Below are 14,235 nucleotides of genomic sequence, written 5' to 3'. Positions count from 1 at the left end.
TACTTCCTCAGAGGGAACTATTTCTGTGAGTTAAATTCACTAGTGCACTTGGCCGTGACTGACAGATTTTTGGTAATTTCATGACCAGAGGCTGTAGCGCTCTGGCTGTGCACCTGCAGCGCTACAGTAAAAGAGGTTGGATTAGGAGGAATAAATGATTGTTATCAATCATGAACAATCAGATCAGCTCCTCTTATCCCATTTAACAGCAGTGTGCTCCCACTGCACACTGACATTTTGTAATGGAGAAAGGAGCCAAGAGCTCTCCCGTGAGGAAACTGATGTCCTTTTATCGGAAGTTGCAGAGTCCTGAAGCACAAATACACACTATTCCAAATATGCAACAAGTGTGTATCATTTTGGGTGCTAGTTCAGCAAGATCTTTTCAAGGATGAGGAGTATGAGCTGCTATGAAAATATACACCATACTTCAAATGATAGGCTGCAGATGGAACACCCATAACTGTTTTGCTGCCTTCAGATAGCTACAGAATTTCATCAACTGAAAAGGAAAGCCCCTCATACATAATACAAGCAGCTGCAGATGACAAATACTGCTAAGAATCATCCCTCTTTGTGAATTGTTGCAGTAATCACATGCCTGAAGTGCTTGTAGTCTAGTGTATGCTCTTGATAACATACTCAAATACGAAAAAACTAGATTTTTCTGAAATAATCTGTGGTCTGAGCAGACAGAGGCATAATTCCAATGTTTGATTCCAGACAACTCTGACCCACCTAATTTGTGTTGACATCCTCCTCTGCTGTGCCCTCTCCTCTCACCTCTAATGTTGCTCTGGTAATGGCATTGCGAGCTACAATGTTATTGAACTCATGCAGGCAGGAAATTATCCACTTCCAGCAAGCAAATTTACCACTGCACCAGTGCAAGACTGCCGTTAGTAATCTGCTCCGGCATGAAATTATGTCTGCAAATATCTTATATGTGACACATATACATTTCACCAATACACTACCCCACATTTGGCTATGATAAGCAATTTGCAAAAAGCAGTTTTGAAACTTTAAAGTAGCAGATATTCATTAATGAAAGCAAGTACACTATTTGAAGCCACTCAAAATCAAATATCAAGTATTGCTCTATAATATAAAATATTCGCACCAAGTAGGCAACAGTCAAAATTAAAATTATTATTTATCAATTGTCAAAAACTCAAGCTGATCTGCTTCCAGAGTGGTGCGGGTGTAGGTTTATAAGATTGGATTGACCTGGTTAAATAATCAAACAATGGTCATCATATTGTGATTCAAATGTTGTTCAGTTTTGATTGGTCCACAGAAATGTGTGACATTACATTTTCCAAACTGAGCTCTGCCCATTTTAAACATGTTATAAGAGCACAGACAAAGAATAAAGATACAGAGATGTTTTAATGTGAAATCACCAAGACAGTTTAACAAAAAATGTTGTTGCTGTTAAAAACATCATAATTCTCAAAAAATTTACTTTAGCTTGTTTTCAATATCTCAGAGTACAGCTGGACCATTTTTTGTCCCCTAGAACCACAAAACATATAGAACTGAACTGAAATGAATGATCCATGTACAACATTCAATGTGACCTAATGAAGACAATTCTGCTTTTTTAGATTATGTATATTCCACTGACCTTTTTTGCTCATCTTCATTTTCTCTTCTTACTTAACTTTATATTCAAAGGTTCTGAAACCTAATTACTTTTGTTCATGATAATGTGCAGTATGGAAGGCTAGTGACCCCCAGATTGTATCAACATCGTAATATTTTTGACAACCAAAGAAAGAAGTTGCTATCCTGTACAAGTAATATACAGTAATTTGCTTTAACTTTATAAGGCAGCATGGGTTATTTTGTGAGAGATGCTACGTTTTGTAATGGTGTTCAGAGGGTGTTTATATTAGACAAAACCTTTCAGCTTTCTTTCCCTCAGTTTTCTCAAGGTTTTTAGTTTCCTAAAACGTTTTGCTCTTTCACGTGAATAACCAAGAAAATGATGTTGGGACAAAAAAATATTATTCTGCATCAATCATTCCGACATCCCTTTGCTTTTTCCTTAATTCAATCCGTCAGCCTTTCTTGGGTGTATCAGCTCTTACTCTTTCTCATCCTTCTCATCCTTCATTTTCAGTGTCTGTCTCTGTTGCTACATCTACAGTAGTTTCCCAATCTAAACTCTTCCTGTCCCTCCTGTTGACCTCCAGCCTGCCTCTGATTCTCTCTAGAGTCTGACAATGACAAGACGCTTGGTGCCTTCATTCCTGTTGGTTGATTGTTTTTGCAAGTTTGATCCTGCTTCCTCTCTTCTCTCATCCTTGCCATTTCCATTTTAACCTATATACTCTCTGTTTCATTTATTCTCTGTCTGTGTGTATGTGTTTGTCTCTCTCACACACACAACCTGCTGGCTCATATGAAACATCAATGTCCCTACAGATGAATAGCAATGCGTACTGCAGCATATAGTGTATTAGGGCCCCAAGGGCAAATAAATGGATGCACATAGCTGCATCTCTTTCTTTTGCACTCTATACCTCTCCCCCTGCTCAGTGTGTCTATTCATTTCTCCCTTTTTGTGTGTTTGGGTATTCTAGAAATATCTTCCTTTTGATCTTTTTTCCATCTTTTGAGCATTTGTGCGTCAGCCTTACACACACACACACACACACACACACACACACAAATCTAAATCAAATCAATATTTGGTGTGACCACCCTCAAAACAGCATCAATTCTTCTAGGTACACTTGCACAAAGTCACACGTGCATTTTAGCTGTGACACACATACAGTTATTACACAAATCGCCCAGCAGAGCTTATCTGTCTGCCTTTCTCCATCTCCTCACGTCTTGTCTTTCATATACACAGGAGACATAAAAATCCATAGGGACCAATAAACTCAAGAGACAGGCACACATACAGAGAAGTCCTGACAAAGTAATTTTATAGGGATATACTTTCTTTTTTCTACTGGCTCCTCCTAACCTCCAGTAAATGTCTGGTTAGAATTGTAAAATACTGAGCCATTGTAGGTGTAACTAATTAGGTAAATACTAGATTTGACAGAACCCAATTAATTTCACCGGAGAAAAGAAGCTGAATTATTTATAACTGAATTACTTCACCCCATTTCTGGCCATCAGTTTAAAAACTACATGATGTGGTTTAGGATGGTAACAGCCCAGGCTTAAAGGCATAATTTCTACCAAATTATTTCTTTCATAGAACATTGAGTGTATAACTCATCAATTTAAAGACACATTTTCTGGTCCTGAAGGCTTCTAAAAGCAATGGCCCAAATTTTATTGTACAGCCTACTTTTTTCATGAATGGAAAATCCCCTATAACCTGTAACAATTCATGTACAACTTCCATTTTCATAATGCATCTTACAATACAGTACATTGACATCTTGATGCATTGATGCAGTTACACTCTAATTACAGTGTGCTCATAATACACGATGTTGTGATCTTAAGCATGTTTTCAGTAAAATAATAAAAAGAAATTTTACATGTGACAAACATCTCATATTTCTAACAATACTACAAACGTCCAGCTTATACGAGGTTAGTCATTCTGTCAGGTAAAGGTTGAATGAAAATATTTGTATTTTTATTTGTCTGTCTATGTTCTTCAGGGGAAAGTTTGAAACAGTGTTTCATATTTGTCAAGTCCTTTGTCACCTGGACCCTGACTCGGCAATAGTGTTCATTTCACTCTGAAATAGAAACTTATAATTTGTGACTGCAGACCACGTATATGCAATCAATTTTTGTCATTCCTCGATGACTCTTTGATGAAAAGAAAAGTAAAAAAAAGATCAAATAAAAGTACAAAAATAACCATAACTGGCTGAAAGCCTGATTAAATTCACTTTTTCTAACGTCATAATTAATGTGTAATAAATGTGTGAATACTAACATTAAATCAAATTGAATATCCCCAGTTAACAAAAGAAATAATGAGAAGAAAAAAGGGTGGACGGAAGAACAAAAATGAAACACTGCTACCAGATCTTAATTAGAATTTAAACAATAATTCACCGTGCAAATGTCACATCACTTTTATGGTTTAAATGAGGTTTATATCTACAGGAGGTTAACAAGCAGACAGAGCTTGTATTACCGTAATAAAATTTAGAAATAAAAATACATACCTAAATAAATAAAATCTAAATGCTACACTGAAAAATGCAGACAGAAAGGAAAGGGGGAAGATAAGTGCAGCAGCCTCAACTTGTGAGTTTCTGGCTCCTTGTGATGGTATCATTTGGTTTCCCATTTCTTCTTCTGCCAGGTGTATGTTCCAACAGCACACACACACCTGCACATAAATATTCAACATCACATGCTGGCACAAACAAAAACTCATGTGGCATTGCTTAACATGTTAAAATAAAACATCTGTGTCATTTGTAATCGCCCATTTACTTGTGTGAATATAGGTAGTTTTTCTCATTTTGCTCATTTTGTGATATCCTAGTATATACGTGTTTCTAACATTAAAAAAAAACTGCATTGTACTAACTCCTACGATATTCTATAAAAGAAAATAAGGATAAATTTACAAGTAATTTGACATGTATCTGCAGACTTATATTTCTCCCTGTTGGTGCCAGATCATTAACGGTAAGCAAAGCATAACAGAATGCGGGCTTGATATGAAACTGCTCAACTTGCTCACAATAAAATCACAAAACAAACAAAAATGAAAACTTTGACAACACCGATTAAGGTCTTTAAAGAATATAGCCGTTATCTGTGATGGATTGCGGAAGAAAAAAGAGCAACAATTTGGGGATTTTTTTATGTAGAAAAAAAGAAAAACAAAGTTACCGCTGCGAACTGTCACCTAAATTGGGCTACAGAACTGCTTTCATTTGTTTTTTGTTTGCAGTAAAAACTGTATTATTGTCAGATGAAACAAGCAATTGATTTCCACTGTCAGTGAGAAATATATTTATCGAGGACGGGAGATAATTGGAGGAAGAGAAGGTGAGAGGGAGAGAGAGTCAGAAAATAGTAAATGGAAGAAAAATATTCAGAACATGTGAAAAATGTGGACTCTCAGGTGCTGTGGGAGAGGGTTTTTGTGTTTTGTCAGCAATGAAAGAGTGACCCAGTCCTGACCGCTAGCTACAGTTTATATAAAAACATCTCAGCATAATAGCACAGTTTACCACATAGAGATACACCCAAGGCCATGCATACACACACACAAACATATATGCAGAGGATTGCTTACCATTGCTTGCCCTCAGCACCCATTTTGCTTTGCTATGCTCTAACACACATTCAGCAGATTGCTGAGTTCACGGATTTGATATTCCCACCTAGTCTTGACCGCAGAAGATCCTAATGTGTGTTTCTGGTGGAATTTGTATATGTGTGCTGACTCTTTGCTCTCCGTATTGCATTTACAAGTCGTCTTTTCAAGAATGCAAAGGAATTCTTTTCCAATGATTAAGTTAAATATTGAGCACAGTGCCTCTTTTTTTCAGCAATAACACTGCATGATAGCGGGGCATCAGTGATTTTCATTGTCACATCTTTTCTAGTTAGATTGCTCAGCGTATATATCTGTGTTTTCCCTTCATTGACTCAGTAGCACTGCTACACGGTGTCATGGAAAACTCAGGTCTGGAGAGTTTGACAGTTAAAACTGCAGAAAAACTCTGGAGGGAATACACAGAACCTTCCTTTTAGTGAAAAGCCATAGCTATGTCGTTATAAGTGACCTCTAAAGCTAGTAATGCTTAAAGCAGCTGTAATTAATATTTTTATTATAAAATTTGATCTTGCAGTGATGAACCCACAGACAATTACCACCTGATACTGCTGTTCCCCTCAACTCAATAGAGAGAACATAGCATCTTTCAGCTCATTGTTTTGATTTTGAGGCCAGCCACTTGACTTGTTAAAGTTCACTCTCACAGCTATCCTAGTGTCGCAACAGGCCACTGCTTTTAGTGAAATGCTAACCTGCTCAGCACCAAACAGCAGACAGTAGTGGATCATTTAACAGCTAACGAGCCAGATATTTCCCTTCGGAGTTGTTAGAGACAAAAACAGAGCGAGCAGAGAGGGAATATTGGACTAACATTCATCAGGTGGACAGAAACACGATTGCAAATGAATGCTGATGTTGTTCGATATATGCTTGATGTATAAGTAGGCAATTGTTCGCTAACAAGTTCGACCAGTGTTGTCTTTACTCCCTATCCGCTGCCCCCAAGTGGCTGAAACATCAACTGTTTTTAGGTTTAAAGATCCCATGAACCCCACACACTGAGATAGTTAGGATAAAAAGTGAGGTATAAGCACTTAAAGAAATCATTGATATAAACTGCTAAACTGGCTTCTAGATAGAATGGCACATATTAAATAAACAATATAATGAGGCACTGAAGATCTTCTAAGATAGAGATTAAGGGGTTAAAGCCAATATGAGACCTTAAGGGGAAGTTGTAATTCTTAGTATGTCAAGTCATTTGGCACTGTAGTATCACTGTTTCTGTCCCAGCTACGTATTAATGATTGTGAACTTTGTCACAATACACCCCCACTCAGATTCAGGTAAATTCAGGTACTTCCAAGACGGGTTGTGCAACAAAATATACTGTATATACTTGTATTGTCTTTTATCCCAAATAGTCATACTAAGGACTGGACCCTCAATCTTGTTTGTCTTTGTTCTACATGTTTGCACTTGGTTGCTGTCAAACTGGTCTCAGTGTTAAAAACTAAGCAGCACATGTCTCACTCATGTTCCTACCTAAATGGCACCCAGTCATGTCTAAAATGTCCAGTCCGTTAGAGTCTTGTAATTCTTGACTGTGGCGAGACGTCTGGTAATGAGCTGTCGTGGTAGTGTCATGCACTGCATTTGCCATCACTCCATAGAACTGCCCCGAGTGCTTTGGCATCACCCTACTGACAACAGCTCCCAAACCCCAAACAAACAAGCATGGGCTGCTCTGCTGGGATTGTTGAAGCAAATACAAATAATGGATTGACAGAATTTCTATGAGCAAACATGTCTGCAGAGAGAATAATATCTGCACTGAAAAATACATCAATCATGATTTGTAAAACATTTTGAAAGATGTATTGTGTGGAGCTTTGCAGTTGTCACAGGAAGAAGATAGGGCAGAAGTAAGGCCAAGGATGCACTCTCAAATATTTGTTTTTTATAGGTTTGTTGAGTATTTGGTTTATGCACTTTGTTTTGATTTGAGTCCCTTGAATCATCTCCATTCATTCTATTCAGAACATACAGCTATTGAGTTGTAGGTTGAAGGATTTTTGATTACTGATGCAGACTGGTGGCGTCCCTCAGAAAGTAAGTTGGTTTGTTTTTCAAAGCGAGAATGATGAAAAATGAAGATAATGTTTTACGATACGGACACACGCAAATACAAGTACGCATGCAATCACATGCAATTCTCTCCTGTGCACCTCCCTGCCTCCCTGCCTCCCTCACTTTGTCCTTATTTCAGTCTCCTATCTTTTATCCTGTCTCTCTCTCGCTTACACACACACACACACACACACACACACCCACTATCCATCCTACCTATCTCTGCTATCTTCAGACAGCAAGCCCTATTCCTTGCTGACAATGTTTGGGATTTACTCTGGACGTAGCCTTGATTCTCCCCGTGTGTCTCTGCGTGTTGGTCCATTTCTGTGTGTGTGTGTGTTTGTCACATGGGTATGATACATGTCTCTGCTCCTTTCCATGGTTGTCATGGTGACGGGTGACTGGGTATGTCCTGTCTGTCACCGCACAATTTTTTCAGCTCATCGCCTTCACTATACATTTAATTTAATAATTTTACAAATTTTAATACATCTGACAAACATATTAATCTTGTATTTGACAAATATGCTTTATGATCCACTTATTGAAGTGTAACAAGAGGCGTGGTAGAATGTTCAACACTGTTTGTTCAGTGTTTATTAGTTTGTAAGTTTGCACTTTAATGATTTTCACACTATGTTTACTGGCCAGCAAAAGACAACTTTGCACAGTATAATCGCAGCCCAAAAAAGTAAACATACTGAATTTAATGAGGATTTTCCTTCAAAGTCAGTGTCCTCGCTTAATGCATTAATTCTCAATAAAAATTCTTGAAAGAAGTTGCATTTACCAAAGTGTTATTTCAGTAACAAATCAGAGTGAAAGTCATGATGACTGTGAAAAGTTCAAATTGGAAAACTTGCATTCACTGGAGAACACATTGTATTTTTTCAAAACAGTTTTCAGCATAGTTGACTGCATACATTGACTTTCATATTATTTTCCAGAGACCTACTCTTATACCCACTGAGCACTGGCTAAATGGCCTAAACGCTTGAATGTAACTGCAGCCCCATTTACTTAAACTGTTTGACAGTGGGATGACAGAGAGTGCTAGAAATGGCGATAGAGAAAAAGACAGACAGAGAGAGGTTGTGGTATTTGTTCTTTGTGTGATAAATATAGTAGGTGAGTGGGTGGAATAAAAACAACCTAACACTCTAGCTAGAGGAAACACAGAGAGATAGATATAATGACACCAGGAGAGGGAGAGAATATGACATAGCGATGATAATAGTGATAAAGTGGGGAAGCAATGTAACGACACTTAGGGACAGATGCAATGATGCTAATACAGAGATAATTGTGGCGAAAAAGGGATGGAGCGAGAGGTATAAAGGATAAAAGAGCAGGACAGAGAGGTATGGGTGTAAAGAAGGACAGTGTTGAGAATATTTCTTAAGGGGCTTTGTTGATGTAACAGGGAAAGGTAAGACAGGTCTAGCTTAGAGTAATTTAGCTGACAAGTACATGTGAGAAATACCCAATGTCAGAAAACACTTATGGGGTCAGCTAAATTACTCTAAGCAAGACCTGTCTTACCTTTCCCTGTTACATGACTTGGGAGTGAAAATCTCTTATTTCAAGTATTTTCACCTTGTGTACACAACTTTAATCGACGTCTAGGCCTCTGAAGCCAGAAGCAACCAGAGCCTTCTTTCCCTTTGGACACAGTCTCAGCGCCGGTCTCGATTAACTGAAATAAGCCCCTCATACCGTGCTTACCACAGAACGTCTTCCCAAGGAGTTTACCTCACGGTGCGGTTTGCGACTGTGTTGGGTACAGCCCGAAGCTGTCCCTTCGTACAAGGATTTTATAGATCAGATTCATAGAGTTTAGACCTGTTGTGCTCACTGGATTACTTATTTTAGTTTTAAATTTGAACATTCATTATATGACACATTTGTCCCGAGCCCTGCTCGCAGAGAGATCACGACACCATCCCCAGACTTGGATCCTCTTTTAATCTTAAATGTTCTTTAATAATCCGCCAGTCTCCGAAACTTCTTCACACCTGAACCTGGTTCACAATACCCTATCTCATTTCAACAGATAGGAGGTTGGAGAGAGAAAGAGACAGAGGGGGGAGATTGAGAGAGATGGACGGTTGCAGAGAGACAAACAAAATGTGGGAGAGACACAATGATTCTGACACTGCGATAATGAAAAAGAGGGAGGTGCTAGTAATTGAGATTTGGGGAAGCGGCAAAAGGGAAAGTAAATTGTAGGACTGTCCTGAATACCAGTATGGGGCTTCGAAAACGAGATGGTACATTACAAGGGGTTTTTATCCTGGAAATAAATACATTTCTCACGATGAGAATTACTCGCAAATATTCGAGGCTTCGGCTCAGACTCGCAGGTGGACATTTACAAAAGGTTTTAATGATATTTAATGGCACAGAGGTTTTAAGGTGTGGTTCCCCTTCGAGGGAACTCGAACTACGTCAGTGAACTGCGGTTTCGGCGCGGCCTAAGTGGGTATCTCGTTCCCATAGTGTCGTCACCGACGCAGTTCGAGTTCCCTCGAAGGGGAACGTCTCAGGTTACGGTTGCGAGTAAGGGTACTCCGATTGATCAGTCACTCATTGTAATTGGCCGATAATGGCTTTAACTAGTTTGATCGGTGGTCTCTAAAAAGGCTAATCAGAAAAGCAGATCAGATGATGCAATACTCGCCAGACAAATTTTCAACGGCAGCTAAAATGTTTTCACTACGCGGTCTGAGCAGTTTTCAAAGCTAGCTAGCACCAAGGTCCTTTTCAGACAGGAAGCGATTGATGCGCGCAGTTAATCATTTACAATAAGAGTCGAGCAGCAATCAGACAAGCGAGCAACAAGCAGGAGCAATCACTATCACGGTCGTGCTCATCTCACACACATGCTGCCCGCTACCAGAGTTTAATTGTCTTGACCCACAGCGCATCAGGCAGAGAGAGACTGATCCTTCAGTGTGAGTTTCCTGATGCAAAGAGAGGCGCCACTCAATCAGCTGACTGCCTCTCTCTCCCTCTTGTTTTCATTTTAAAACGGAGACTTTTTGCTACCTTTCAGCCTCCAGATTCCAGATTGTCCAGATTAAAATGGCGAACCTGAATATGTTTGTTTGAAAAGGCCGCTGACCCCGTGGGCAAAAATGGAGGACTTTATAAAACGATGACACAGACGTTTACATTTGGCGTTCTGTTCAGTCTTATCAGTCATGAAAAGTTTTAGTTTCAATATTTTATAAAAATATTTTGTACTGTGTAAATAACACTTGCACTGTGCATTTACTTTGTAACTAAGTTAACAGTTCCACTTTGTTGTCAGTTAGTGCAAAAAAATACCTGTGTGGTTCTTCGTCTGTATTACTTTCTTCTTTTGCCAAATCTTCTGCTTTTGCCAAATCTTCTGCAACTGCGGAGTAGTCTGCTTTATGTTTACACCAGCACGAGCATGTTCAGTATATATGAACGGCCACTAGATGTGTGTTTTCAGTCATTTTAATATAGATGGATATCAACTCTGATACGCAGCTAAAACCTGCTGTGGACAGAGAAGATTATATTCGTAATAAAACTGTTTAAAAAACCGTCGTAGTGTGGATGTAGCCTAACATTACCTCACTCGTCTCTCTACTCCTCTCATGTCAACCCTCCCGTTTTCCCTGGGATTCTCCCGTACTTTTTACGTTCTCACTCAGTAGGCCTATCTTCCCGTTAAATGTTTCCCTGTAAATATCCCGTATTTTTAACCTTCATGAAATCAAATAAAAACCTACTGGCCGTATTTAAAGTGTTTGCTACTCTTTCCTCTGGTAAAGCCGGTGGCAGTAGGCCTAATTAAAAAATATGGACTGTGCTTCTTGCACAAGGATTTAATAGATGAAAACAACCGACTGAAATAATTAGGCCTATACTAGTGGTAAACCATATGAAATTATAGTGAATATAGTAACTATAAGTAATATTAACAACATACTAACAGTATAATATGGAATTAACGTTTAAGTCTCTAAGACAAAGGAAGTGGAATTTGTTGCCCATGTTTCCTCGCAATTAAATAAACGGTTGTCATTTTATGATACTTTATTATCTGTTAATTTTAATACTTAAAACATTGTTTTTATGACTAATTTAATACATATACAGTATACTGTATAATGCTACATGATAAGTAAAAGGCTTCAAATAGACCCAGTGATCGGTATCGGCCGATACTGCTTTCAGCTTTCGGCACAAAAAATCCTGATCGGAGCACTTCTAGTCAAGAGTATGTTACCGCTTGAGAGAGGAAAATAATCTGGCGCTGACTGTCTGAAGCTCTGGAGTATTTCAGCTGGAGCTTGATCAGGAGATAGTCAGCAGCTGTCTTGGAGAGCCAGGTGTCCACACACATTCACACACACTCACACACACACACAAACCAGACCAACAACAGAGAAACACAGGACACAAAAGGAAATAACCCGAGTTATGGATAGACTGTGACAATAAATTACATGTTGTTTATACTTCTACTTACTCATTGTTGGTTTAAGTAACAGAACGCCACGGTTGATTTTCAGTGTTAGTAAACGCAATGTGTTGTTGTAAACTCAAGTTCAATGTCTCTCCACGGCGCCGCCACCAGAAGCAGTCAACCTATGGGAAACAATGTGTTGTTGTCATCCTTTTGCGCTCTAAGATGCCGTTTAATGTTAATAATGCTGGATAACTATTTTTTATTTCATGGTCTATTTGGGATTTTGGGGTAATTCATTTATAATAATAATAAGTATACCTGCATCATTTGAATAATGATACTTCATTACCATGGTAACGATTGAAGCTTTGAAGCATTCAGGTCAGCCCTAAAACATAGACAACAGATTTCTCTCCTCTCTCCTCTCCTCTTTTTCATAGCCAGTATTGAATCACTGCAGTCAATAGTTCTACACAGCGTAACTTAGAAAGATGCATTTGATTTGTGGCCCAGCACGCTGTGGAAAGAGGAGGCCAGCATTTGATTTATGAGCCAGGGACCATGTGGTCAGGTTCTACCAGAGCGCTCCACCTCTCAGCACATAACATTTAACAATCTGTTTGATTATTATGTAGATCTGTGCACTCACCCAATCCACTACTGAACAATGCAGACTTTGTTTGGGTGGTTGGGCAAAAATTATTGAGAAATAATAAATTTTTCTGCATTAGAAATATCTGTCATCTCTCTCTTGTGGAGAGGGCAGAGAATCCAGCTGTTAACATGTGGCATGTAGCTCTTGGGAATGCCTGTTAAATATGGAAATATCCTGAAGTAGCCATTCATATTTTAACCTGGGACATGCAGCCCTGAATGTACAGTACATTGTTTTAAATTGAGCATAGTGTAAATGATAGAGCCTCAAAGCGTGCGGAATATAAATCAAAGGAAACATACCTGTAGGACTGTGTGTGTGTGTGTGTGTGTGTGTAAGCGTGTATGTATCCGAGTGCACTGCACACACGTGCATATGTCCGCATGTTTCTGGAACTGCTATTTAATATACTGCTTGCAGATACTCTGAGTTCCATTTATTTAACATTCACACTCAATCATTCTTTTTCTGTCTTTCTTACATACAGCTACAGCTCGTCAGCAAGCACATTTCACCCGATCAAGTGAAGAAACTAAAAACATAAAACTAACATAAAAGCTAATATAAGTAAATATATTTGTTAGATCTTCAAAGGAATGAGACGGACATACTGGGTGAGGGGGAAGGATACAGAGAGAGGAAAACATGGGGGGAAATGAATAATTACTCCTGCTGTGTTTTTGTGAATACTTACAATACTTACAATATTTCTATTCACGGCAGTGAGACAGACCGGCACGCTAACATTACACAGATTTAAATCTGTCTGCATAACCCTTTCCATCAAATTAGTTGTCAAGTTTTGACAATTACAACAAAAGACAGTGCTTGTATTGAGACAGGCAGGTGCAAAACAGTACTTTGTTTCAAGTCCCTCACTTTGTTAGAGGTCACCACTCATCAGCTCAGTGGTGGCCTCGATCAACAGGTGGCATTGCCATAGCCAAAATAGTTTCACTACATGTAATGTAACTATTTTGGTCATGCTGGTGGCATCGCTCATTCATGGTCCCCGGAAGATGAAGCCTTCTGACTTTTCTTGGTCTGGCTGGACTGGCTCTGACTTTTCCTGTAGCGCCACCATGAGGTTTACCTTTGCGGTGTTGAGTAAAATATCTCAGCAATTATTGGACTATTTGCCATATGAACATTAGCTTTTAGTTTAAAGCACCTGTAGTGTGGAATTAATGCTACACACCAGTGTGCCAAAGAACAGCCTCACAGAGCCACTTTTGTAGCTCTACACTCTTTTTCTCTTCTGTCATCTCTTACAACATTTGTTGTCTTGCTCACATGGACAGCTGTTGTAAAGACTGACCATATGGTTGTCAGTTACTGGACAGTCTCTCTACCAGAAAAGCTAAACTAAACTAACAAAATCTAAGCACGGAAAACCAGAGGGAGGGGAAGGACCCCATGCTACATCAACAAAGAGGCAAGCAAAGTACTTTTTACTGAAATGCCCCAAGTATGGTGCTACAATATGGCATCCGGCTTGATGCAAGTATTCGCTGAATTCTACTTATCCCATCTGCTCAAAGGCGGGCAGGGGGTGATCTGGCAGCAGAAGAGACCGTGGACAGAAACAGAGAAAACTGGAGACAGAATGAGAGACAGATACAAAGACGGCTGAGGGGGAGAGGTGAATTGGGTTGGAAAGACAGTGGAGAACAATCTGAAATGAATCTGGACCGTCCAGATGGTTTGAAGTTGTGTGTGTGTGTGTGTGTGTGTGTGTGTGTGTGTGTGTGTGTTAGAACATGTGCATGT

At 39.1% G+C, this 14,235-nt stretch overlaps 1 long non-coding RNA gene across 1 annotated transcript; it reads right to left on the bottom strand.

Moving 5' to 3' along the window:
- Nucleotides 1-4,131: 4,131 nt before the first annotated feature.
- Nucleotides 4,132-12,042, bottom strand: LOC123958675. The gene is made up of 3 exons (XR_006822144.1): nucleotides 11,871-12,042; nucleotides 11,628-11,713; nucleotides 4,132-4,324 (listed from the first exon to the last, which is right to left on the bottom strand). It is a non-coding gene; the product is annotated as an uncharacterized LOC123958675 (long non-coding RNA).
- Between the last annotated feature and the right edge of the window lie 2,193 nt (nucleotides 12,043-14,235).

This window comes from Micropterus dolomieu, linkage group LG20 (genome assembly GCF_021292245.1).
Source record: "Micropterus dolomieu isolate WLL.071019.BEF.003 ecotype Adirondacks linkage group LG20, ASM2129224v1, whole genome shotgun sequence".
Classification (NCBI taxonomy): domain Eukaryota; kingdom Metazoa; phylum Chordata; class Actinopteri; order Centrarchiformes; family Centrarchidae; genus Micropterus; species Micropterus dolomieu.
The sequence above is the reverse complement of the archived record's forward strand: the minus strand, read 5'-3'. Positions and strand labels throughout refer to the sequence as shown.